The sequence below is a fragment of the Bubalus bubalis genome, chromosome 18, assembly GCF_019923935.1.
Source record: "Bubalus bubalis isolate 160015118507 breed Murrah chromosome 18, NDDB_SH_1, whole genome shotgun sequence".
NCBI classification, from domain to species: Eukaryota; Metazoa; Chordata; class Mammalia; order Artiodactyla; family Bovidae; genus Bubalus; species Bubalus bubalis.
The window spans coordinates 64,278,184-64,289,617 of record NC_059174.1 but is presented as its reverse complement, the minus strand read 5'-3'; the positions used below and the strand labels follow the sequence as shown (position 1 = coordinate 64,289,617).

Sequence of the window (11,434 nt, the reverse complement as noted above, 5' to 3'; positions counted from 1 at the left end):
CACCTATCAGGCATGTAGATGTGTGGAGGCATCGATGCATTGTTTGGTGGAAGGAGAGGCGTCTGAAAGGCAGAACGACTTAGGAAATGGAGAGCGAGACAGAGGACGCGTTTGTAGGGAGATAAACCGTTAAGGGAGGTGGGCTTGGGGGGCCTTGATATTCAGACAGGAGCAGACCTCGCTGTCTGACCCTGGGACTGAGAGCAGGAGAGGTGAAGGGGGAGAGAAGCCTCAGGGGCATCTCTTCCCAGGGAGAGGAGCCTGCTCCCAAGGTCCCAGACACCCCTGAAACCCAAAGGTCCCAGCTCAGAGTCTCACAAGGGTGACACAGGAAAGGAGGAAGGCGGGCTGGGGCTTGTGCACAATGTACAGTTCAGAGTATTTTTCATTTCCATAAGGACACTAATATATCCTCTCCCTCTCCTTTATTTTAAAATGAGTATCTGAAATGATGCCATTTGCAGCAACTGGACGGCCCTGGAGATGATCATACTAAGTGAAGTACAGTCAGAGAGAAGCAAATATATATATATATATTTTTTTTTTTTTTTTGCAAGGCAGGTTGGGGAATGAATTCTTTCCATTTTTGTCTGAGAAAGTTTTTTGTTTTTTCTTAATTTTAAAAAATTACTTTTTTATTTATTTGACTGCATCAGGGCTTTGCTGTGGCTCAAGGGTTCTCCAGTTGTGGTGTGCAGGCTTAGTTGCTCTGCAGCATGGGGGATCTTAGTTCCCTGACCAGGGATCGAACCTGTGTCCTCTGCATCGCAAGGTGAATTCTTAACCACTGGGACACCAAGGGAGTCCCTCTCTTTCATTTTTGAAGGATAGAGAGAAGAAAATATCCTGTGATACTGCTTATATGTGGACTCTAAACAAATGATACAAATGGACTTATTTACAAAACAGAAACACCCACAGACTTGGATAACGACCATGGTTGTTTGGGGGGCGGTGAGGGTGGGAGGGAAGGGATGGTTTGGGAGATGGTTTGGGAGATAGTTATGCACTGGTGGTCTTTTTCTTTGAACACTTAAATAGTTAACAATTAAAAAAAGTTTTTTTCTTTGGCTGCACTGAACGGCACGTGGGATCCTGGTTTCCTGACTAGGGTTTGAACCTGTGCCCCTTGCATTGGAAGCACTGAAAGTGAAGAGTCTTAACCACTGGGCCACCAGGGAATCCCCCAGGCATGATTTTTATGGTGGGCGATTTGCATTAAAGATGCAAAATTAGAAGGCTTTTTTTTTCTTGGACCCGGCAGTTTCACTTCCAAGAATAAACTGCACAGACGCACTTGTATTGATACACACGTGAAGGGGCGTACCGGAGCTGACTGCAGCCTTGTTAGTTACCAGAGGAGTGGCACAACCTCAATGCGCAAGGTGAGATATTGAGTGACAACCATACAGCGGGGTGTTCTGAATCTGCATGAGGAACGGGTCATCTGCTGAAGTCCCAGTATAGACTGATCGCCAGGATTTATTTTATTTCACTTACTGTGTATACATACCCCACAGGCACCCGCCTCCCCGCTGCTCTTCTTTCAACTCTCAGCCCAGCCCCCAATTTGCTGGTGTTCAGTTGCTCAGTCGTGTCTGACTCTTTGCGACCCCATGGACTGCAGCACGCCAGGCTCCCCCGTCCTTCACTATCTCCTGGAGTTTGCTCAGACTCATGTTCACTGAGTCAGCGATATTTTAGAGGTGGGGGAATGGCGGCACCAAGAGAGGAAGCCCAGAGTCCCAGGGTAACAGGTGGACAAGCTGGAAGTCAAATTTAGACGGTGCATTTAATGCAGGCTTTTAACCACCAAACTATGCTGTCTTCACATTAGGAAACAGCAAGCTGCGGAAAAGTGTATGCGAAAATGACTATTCTGTTTTTAAAAGGAGGGAGCTGCCAATGTGACGTGCTTATAATGACTCATCAAGGATGATGTTCCACATTCCTCAGAGGGTACAGGGTGACTTGGGACTGGCAGGAACGTTGAATTTTCACTAGACAATATTTCCCATAAGATTATTATGTCCACAGAGTTGAGACGAAACCACGATTTAAAATGTACTATCACTGAAGCAACCTAAGTTTCCATCGACAGGTGAATGGATAAAGAAGATGTGGTATATATACACAGTGGAATATTACTCAGCCATAAAAAAGAATAAGATAATGCCGTTTGCAGCCACATGGATGGACCTAGAAATTATCATACTGCGTTAAGTAAGTCAGAGAAAGACAATCATAGGATACCATTTATGTTGTTGTTTAGTCGCTCAGTCGTGTTCAGCTCTTTTTGGACTTGATGGACTGTAGCCCGCCAGGCTCCTCTGTCCATCAGATTTTCCAGGCTAGAATACTGGAGTGAGTTGCCGTTCCTTTCACTGGGGGATATTCCCGACCCAGGAATCAAACCTGTGTCCCCTATGTCTCCTGCATTGGCAGGCGGATTCTTTACCACTGAGCCACCAGGAAAGTTCACGATATTGCTTTATATGTGGAATCTAAAAACATGATAAAACAAACTTACTTATAAAACAGAAACAGATTCACAGACATAGAAAATAAATTTATGGTGACCAAGGGGGTATGTGGGGGTGCAGGGAGGAGGAATAAATTAGGAGTTTGGAATTATCAGATATACACTTTTATATATAAAATAATAACCAATACAGATCTAGTGTATAGCACAGGGAACTATATTCAATATCTTGTAATAACCTGGAATGTAAAAGAATCTGAAAAATTCTTTATATATAGAATAAATAGAAAGAATAAATTCTTTATTCTATATATATACATATATATATATGTATCTTTATATCTATGTCTGAATCACTATGCTGGACCCCAGAAACTAACACAACATCGTAAACCAGCCATGCTTCAATGAAGATTTTTTTAATTAATCTTTTTGTTGAAGGATAATTGGTTTACAGAATTTTGTTTTTTTCTGCCAAACCTCAATGTGAATCAGCCATAGGTATACAAAAAAATAATAAAATGTACTACTGTTAAAAAGGAAAACCACGAATTGAAAATGGCACTGCTTGGTCTGTCTTCCCAGAACTGCGCGCCTGCCACCGTAACAATACAGTCTCCTCGTCCGTGCCCTGGCAGCTGAGCCGCAGTCCCAGAGCCTCCTCGAAGGAGGCTCTGCGGCTTTTTCTTCGTCCTCCTGGGTCTCTCCAGACAGAAGCCTGGAGCTTAAAATAGGCACAGAATTAATGTAGCAATTGAATTATCTGTGTTCATCATCTATTTAATCCAGTCAATATGTTTGGAATAAATAAGTGGTTTAAGGAATGAAGGAACACGCGGGCGAATAGGTGGGGTAGATGGTATCTGCGGCTCTTTTGGGCCACTTGGGATGTCTGCAGAGAACCGCCTGGATTTCGCCCCGCCCGCCCCCGCACAGACCCCAGTCTAAAGATGCACTTTAGTTGGATCAAAGTCGTGAGTGGCCTACTAATGGGGAGCCCTTGCTCCGGCCTCCCCCCTCTCCCCCTCATCAAGCCGCGCGGTCGTTTATCAGCCTGGAGAGCTGTCGGCGGGCGACATCCGTTGCTATGGAAACCGCAGCCGGCAGGGGAGGTGGTGGGGGCTGCGGCAGGAGCGGGCGAGGGGCGGGGTGGTGGGGGAGGACCCCGGAGCCTGGAATTTTCCAGGCGCAGGACTTAGACTGTGCGTGCGTGTTCGAACCCTTGCCTGGACTCTGGGGAGGGGGAGAGTTCTTGGGGGGCGATGCTGAGAAGGGGGGCTCTGGCCTCTCGCCCATCCCCATTCTGAACCTCCCTTCCACAATATAGAAGAGACTTCATGGGGTTCTCTGCCCTGGAGAAAGGTAGAGATTTTTAGATAAAAGTAAAGATTCTGGAATCTTCCAGAATCCCACCCCCATCATTTTCCTGTAGTGTGTGCTGAGTAGTGTCCGACTCTTTGGTATCCCATGGATTGTATGTGGCCCGCCAGGCTTCTCTATCCATGGGATTCTCCAGGCAAGAATACTGGAGTGCGTGGCCAGGCCCTCCTCCTTGGGACCTTCCCCACCCGGGGGGAACCCGGGTCTCCCGCATCGGCAGGCAGATTCTTGACCGTCTGAGCCATCAGGCAGGTTCCCGCCCGTTTGACTTCCTCCAAATGAGCTGCGTGTGTCTGCAGCGGGGTCCTGTCTTCTGCTGGGGTCAGGGGTCTCTGAGAGTTGTGCTGCCCTAGTTACCTGGGGGCCCTGAGAGCGTTGGGCCGTGCCCGGCACATAGTAGGTCCAGAGGACAGACAGTCTGACTCGGGTGAACGAATGGGTGAGCAAATGAGTGTTTTCCCTTCTACCGCAGTCTTGCAGGAGCAGACTGGAAGGGATGGAGTATCTGGATTAGATGTTGTGACCCTGACCCCACTCCTCCACACCCCGGCCCCCGGGAGGGCGCCTGTTCCAGGAAGGGCACTCGGCACACGGACCCCACCCCCGACCCCCGACCCCCCCCCACCCCCGCCACGGATGGAGAGCCTGGGCTTTATTGTCTCAGCTTTATTGACGTATAACCGACACGTTAAAAGTGTATACATGTAAGTTGGGCAGAATGGCGATTTGATGCAAGTATACACTGTGAAATAACCATCACAATCACGTTAATATATCCATCCTCTCCAAGTGGCCAGTTTTTCCTTCTTTCTTTCTCCTTCCTTCCTTCCTTTCTCCCCTCCCTCCACCTCCTCTTCCTCCTCTCCTTCCTCTTCAGGTATGTGCTGAATACTCAGCGATTTACCCTCTTAGCAAACGTCGTGTTTACACTACACTGCCATAACTATAGTTACATTGCTCTACGACATACGGAGATCCCGGGGCTCACAGGTCCGCCCGTGGCTGTGGGGCAGGCGCTCCTCAGTGGTACGTCTGATTTGAATCCAGGTCAGCGAGCTGTGCACCCGGGGCCAGTGGCTTAACCTCCCTGTGCCTCCCGTTCTTCGTCTGCATGAAAGGACGATAATAACGCCCATCCGCGGGGTCACTGCGAGCACTGGGAGGGAAAACCCCCTAAGCCCTGAACATGGAGCTTGCACATGACAGGGACTCAGAAAGGGTTATGTGTAGTTGTCTTTTGTATATATTTTTTTCACTTCGTAAATATATGTATACCTTGAAGTACATATAGTAAATAATTAATAATCAATACACAGTCGGCCCCTAAACAGTGTGGGGGTGTTAGAGGTGCTGACTCCGTGCAGTCAAAAATCTGCATATAACTTGGTGTCAGTCCCCTGTATGCTTGGTTTCTTAGTATCCGTAGGTCTCATCGTGTAGCACTGTGGGAAGTCCTAGTGAGAAAAATTTGCAGATAAATGGATCTGTGAAGTTCAAACCTGTATTGTTCAAGGGCCAGCTGTATTTTACCCATTGCGTGTTCAGTCACTCAGTTGTGTCCGACTCTGCAACCCCACGGACTGCAGCATGCCAGGCCTCCCTGTCCAGCACCAACTCCTGGAGTCCACCCAAACCCATGTCCATTGAGTCAGTGATGCCATCCAACCATCTCATCCTCTGTTGTCCCCTTCTCCTCCTGCCCTCAATCTTTCCCAGCATCATGGTCTTTTCCAGTGAGTCAGTTCTTCACATCAGGTGGCTAAAGTACTGGAGTTTCAGCTTTAGCATCATTCCTTCCAAAGAAATCCCAGGGCTGATCTCCTTCAGAATGGACTGGTTGGACCTCCTTGCAGTCCAAGGGACTCTCAAGAGTCTTCTCCAACACCACAGTTCAAAAGCATCAATTCTTCGGCGCTCAGCTTTCTTTATAGTCCAACTCTCACATCTGTATATATGTACATAAAATCAATAAATAGATTTATATATAAAATACATAATATATTTTATAAATTAAAAATACGTAGACTGAAAGCACACATATAAAACAGTGGTTCTTAACTGAGGGTGATCTCAGGGGACAATTTGTCAACATCTGGAGGCATTTTTGCTGTCACAACTGGGGGCTGATGCTGCTGATATCCGAAGACCCCCGTCAGTATCCCACAGCACACTGGACAGCCCCCACAGGAACGAGGGACCTGGCCCCCAAGCCTGGTCCACACACATACATTTATAATAGTCCAGACCAACGGCATATAAAGAAATACAACTCGAGCCACATAGCTAACAACATTTCCTAGTATCCTCATTAAAAAAATAGAAAAAGAACCAGTGAAATTGATTTTAAGACCAGCTCTCATTTAACCCAATGCAGTCAACTTGTACGCCTATTATTTTTCACGAGGAAATGGGAGAGTAGACCTGCCCTGAGTATACAGAACCCCAGACAGGGAGGAAGCCTGGGCACGAGGGCTGACTGTAAGTTACACTCAAATCTTCAGAGGCTCAGCGCCCCAGCCTGTGCTGCTCAAGGGTCGCCTCACACGTCCTCAGTATCACAGCTGGGAACTCCCTGGGCTCCGGTGGTTAGGGTCCTGCCGCCTCATGCCAAGGGCCCTGGCTTCCATCCCTGGTTGGGAAGTAAAAGCCCCAAAGTCAGGTGAGGTGCTTAAGAACAAACAAAACAAAACCAACACTGCCAACGAGCTGCCTCATCTCCTTTTCCTCCCGCAGCCTCTGAAACCCGGTGTGTGTCACGCTACAGCACGCGTCGGTTCAGGCCAGCCCCATTTCAAGGGCTCGGGGCTGCGAGCCTGCGGCCTTTCTGGTGGGGCACGTGGCTCGGGAGAAACGCTGGTCACAATGAACAGAACCGCCAGCAGAGGGCGACAGAGAACAGCATGGATTTACTGAAATACGAAGGGAAAGTACGGCATGATATCGCTCATACGTGGGATCTGAAATAGAAAACAAACGCGTGGACATAACAACAAAAAAAAGAGAAACAGGCTCACAGAAGTGGAGAACAGACCCGTGGTTATCAATGGGGAGAGGGAAGTGGGGAGAGGCAGTGCAGGGGAGATGCTGAGTTGCTCAGTCGTGTCCGACCCTTTGTGACCTGTAGCCCGCCAGGCTCCTCTGTCCATCAGATCCTCCAGGCAAGAATCCTGGAGTGGGTTGCCATTTCCTTCTCCAGGGAGTCTTTCTGACACAGGGATTGAACCCAAGTCTCCTGCACTGGCAGGCTGGTTCTTTACCACTGAGGATTAAAAGATACAAACTTCTATGCATAAAATAGATAAGCTATGTGGATATACTGTAACTATAAAGCATGGGGAATACAGTCAATAGTTTACAGGGACTACAAATGGTGTACAGCCTTTAAAAATTGTGAGTCAGTACGCTCTACACCTGAAACTCATATAATGTTGTAATCCACTATCTCTGAATTCAGAGAAGAGGTGGTGCTGACAGGGAGGGCATGTTCTTTACCGTCTGATCCACCCGGGAAGCCCGAAAGTGTTAGTCACGTCCAACTCTGTGACCCCATGGACTGTAGTCCACTAGGTTCCTCTGTCCATGGAGTTCTCCAGGCAGGAATACTGGAGTGGGTTGCTATTCCCTTTTTCTGGGGTTCTTCCTGACTCAGGGATCGAACCCAGGTCTCCTGCGTTGGCAGGAAGATTTTCTTTTCTTTTTTAATACCACTGAGCCACCTAGGAAGCCAAAACCAGACAAAAACAAAGAGAGAGAGAGAAAAAAAAAGGCCTGAAAACAGATTTGGTGCCCGGTGGGGACTGTAACCAGTTTTTCTTTCTTTATTTTAATCTGTATTTTCTCTAGTTTCTACAACAAAGATTATTTTTTTCTTAGGTTAAAAAAAGAAAAAGAAAAAGAAAAACATCACAGAGTTACTCTAAAACCTATCCAGCTGGAAAGAAATGCATGCAGCAGGCAGAGTCTGAGAAAGAAACAGGCTTGTGGCCACAGAGGGCCCCTTCTCCGTGGAGGAGCCAGCAGGGCTGGGGGCTGACGGGCGGGGTCTCATCCCGTTCTGTGCCGTGTCCTCCCCAGACAACACGTCAGAGCGTCCGTCTTCCTAGTGGGGTCAGGACCCCCTCCACCCCGTGGAGGGTGAACACAGCTCCTCCCCTAGTAGGGTGCATGGCCACCCCGTGGCCTAGCAGGTGGGACACGGCAAGATCCCCGCCATCCTCAACCCAGCTCGTGTTAATCGCTCCATCATGTCCGACTCTGTAGCCCGCCACGCTCCTCTGTCCACGGGATTCTCCAGGCAAGGACACTGGAGTGGGTGGCCATTTCCTTCTCCAGGGGATCTTCCCTACCCAGGGATTGAACTTGGGTCTCTGGCATTGCAGGCAGATTCCTTACCAACTGAGCCATCCCAGCCATCCTCAGAACCCAGCTGGCAGCACGGATATCCTGACCAGACCAATACTGAGAAAAGCAGTGGTGATGATGACTACCGCGTGTGGAACACCCTCTCTTTGGACAGGCCCTGTCCACAGGCCCTTTCCAAATGAACCACGTTCCCCAACAACCGTGTGAGGGCGTACTTTGATGATCCCCGATTTCAAGACGACTGGGGCTCAGAGAGGTTAAGGAACTGGCCCGAGGGCACACAGCTGGTTGGGGCTGGGATGAGCTGAGATCCACACATGCTTGTCAGGTCATGTGTATACGGGCAGCGTCGTTGCATACACACGGAAGCACGGCTGCGCGTGCACGGGCCTCAGACAAAGGGAAAGCACTCCCCCCCCACCCCGCCTCCGGCCCCCTCGGGACAACCCGCAGAGTCTCAGGTATTGCCCAACGTTTCCTGGGGGCGCAGCCGCCGGGTGGAGGGCCGCGGCGTGGCTTCCTGGGACGCCTTTCTTCTGAGGCTTCGTTCACGCCTGCCTCTTCCTCCGGGACCGCGGGGGGTCGCGCGTGAGAAGCACGCGGGCGGCGCAGGAGGGCCAAGCCCGCGAGACCTCCGGCTTCTGCCCACAGCGTCCTCTGCACCGCGCGGCCTAAGGGCTCCTGTGTAGACATGGATCTGACGTCAGCCCCTGCGGAGACCCGCCGGCGCTTAGCGCACAGGCCGCTGTCGCCCCCACTACCGCCCACCGCGCTCTCACCGGGCGGCCTTCCTGCTGCTCCCAGAACCGGCCGCTCGCGGCCCTACCCCAGGGCCTTTGCTCAATCGAGTGCGTGCGTGCCAAGTCACTCAGTCATGTCCGACTCTGTGCGACCCCATGGACTGCAGCCCGCCAGGCTCCTCTGTCCATGAGGTTCTCTAGGCAATGACACTGGAGGGGGTTGCCGTGCCCTCCTCCAGGGGGTCTTCCCGACCCGGGGATCGAACCCGCATCTCTTATGTCTCCTGCACTGGCAGGTGAGCTCTTTAGCACTAGCGCCACCTGCGAAGCCCTCACAATCTACAGGGCACAGCGGATCCGGTTAGAACAGTCTCTCTCCGGTCACTTTCAAGGTTGAAGGGAAAATTACCTTTATTTGTAAGACTATTTGATTGGAGTGTGGTTGATTTAGTGTTGTGTTAGTTTCAGGTGTACAGCGGTGATTCAGTTACACACACACACACACACACACACGCACGCACGCACGCACATTCTTTTTCAGATTCTTTTCCATGATGGTTTATCACAGGATATTGAACCGAGTTTCCTGTGCTCCACAGTAGGCCCTTGGTGTTTATCCATCCTATATATAATAGCTGACATCTGCTGACCCCAAAACTCCCAGTCCTTCCCACCCCCACCCCTTGGCCATCATGAGTCTGTTCTCTGTGTCTGAGTCTGTTTATGTTTCATAGATAAGTTCATTTCTGTCATATTTTAGATTCCACATATCACTGATATCCCAGGGTATTTGTTTTTCTCTTTCCAACTTACTTCACTTCGTATGATCATCTCTAGGTCCGTCCATGTTGGAGCAAATGGCATTATTTCATTTCTTAAATGGCTGAATAGTAAACCCATCTTTATTTTTTATGACTGTTTTAAATTATTTTTCCAGGTGTCCTGAGAAATAATGGGCATATGTCATTGTATAAAAATTATAGGGGGAGAGATAAATTAGGAGTTTGGGATTAATATATACACGCACCGTGTGTATGAAATAAACAACAAAGATTTACTGTACAGCACAGGGAACTACATTCAGTATCTTGCAATAAACCATAATGGAAAAAAGAAAAAAGAATACAGATACATACAAATATATGTATAGCTGAATCACTTTGCTATATACCAGAAGCTAACACAACATTGTAAATCAGCTAAACTTCAATTTTAAAATTACCGTGCTCACTTCAGCTGCACATATACTAAAACTGCAACGATCCAGATAAGATTAACATGGCCCAGACTCAAGGAAATTCATGAAGCATTCCATATTTTTAGAGTCTTTCAAAGGGCAGAAATTCTTGGGACTTCCTTGGTGGTCGGTGGTTAGCACTCAGGGCTTTCACTGCAGGCGGGCCCAGGTTCAATTCCTCACTGGGGAACCAAGATCCCCGCAAGCTTGGAGGTGTGGCCCAGAAGAAAAATTAAAAAAAAAAAAAAAGCAGAAATTCTTAATTTTTATGAAGTCCAAATTATCATTCTTTATTAATTTTTGAATTGTGGCTTTGGAGTAATATCAAAGAGATATTTGTATTAACTCACAATCAGAAGGACTTTCTGCTAAGCTTCCTTCTAGTAATTTTACATTTTAGATTCCTTGGACGGCTAATTAAAATTTTGAGCTAATGCTGGTTTACTCTGTAAGTTATGAATTAAAGTTTTCTTTTAACATATCAATAAAAAATAAACTTAAAATTACCTTTAATGAGACTATTTCAGTTAAGCAGGGAGTCCAATGAAACTTTTTAAAAAACTATTATGGAGGGAATCGCATAGACAATAACATTAATGGGGGGGCGGATATAGAAGCAGTTTTGAGAGGACTGGAATTTGGTGAGTATCATCCTAGCAGCACAGATAATCTTCCTAAAAGGCAGATCTGAGAAGGAGCCGCTCCTGTTAGAATCTTGCCCTCCGGGGAGGAGGAATAGGTTATGCACAGTGCTGACATTCGTTGCAAGTCTGACCCCAGGTCCCCTCTGGAACCTTCTTCTTTTAAAATATTTATTTATATGTATTTATTTGGCTGCGCCGGGCCTTAGTTGCGCCGTGTCGGATCTAGCTCCCTGACCAGGGGTCGAACCTGGGTCCCCTGCTTTGGAAGCGCAGAGTCTTAGCCACTGGACCACCAGGGAAGGCCCGCCCCCAAGCCTTCCTGCCGGTTCCCCACCCACTCTCGCTCTGTGACTGCACCAGATGCGCGTGCCCACCCCTCACCGGCCCGCACCGGCCTGCCCACACCCTGCGGGGCCTGGGAGGACGGGGAGGTGATGCACGTGATGGTTCTTGCGCTCTTACCTTCGCTCCTATCCGGGGGAACTCGCCCCCGGACCCTCTTGGTCTCAGGCTGACGGCCTCTTCCTTGGGGCTGACGACACACCTGGGAGGGGAAGACGGAGCAATCATTAAGGGAGGGCGATTCTGG

The 11,434-nt window shown here is 48.7% G+C and overlaps 1 non-coding gene and 1 pseudogene across 1 annotated transcript; one reads left to right on the top strand and one right to left on the bottom strand.

The window, feature by feature from the left end:
* Positions 1-10,187: 10,187 nt before the first annotated feature.
* Positions 10,188-10,285, top strand: LOC112580535 (annotated as a pseudogene).
* Positions 10,286-11,071: 786 nt separating this feature from the next.
* Positions 11,072-11,144, bottom strand: TRNAG-UCC. Its single transcript has one exon. It is a non-coding gene; the product is annotated as a tRNA-Gly (tRNA).
* Between the last annotated feature and the right edge of the window lie 290 nt (positions 11,145-11,434).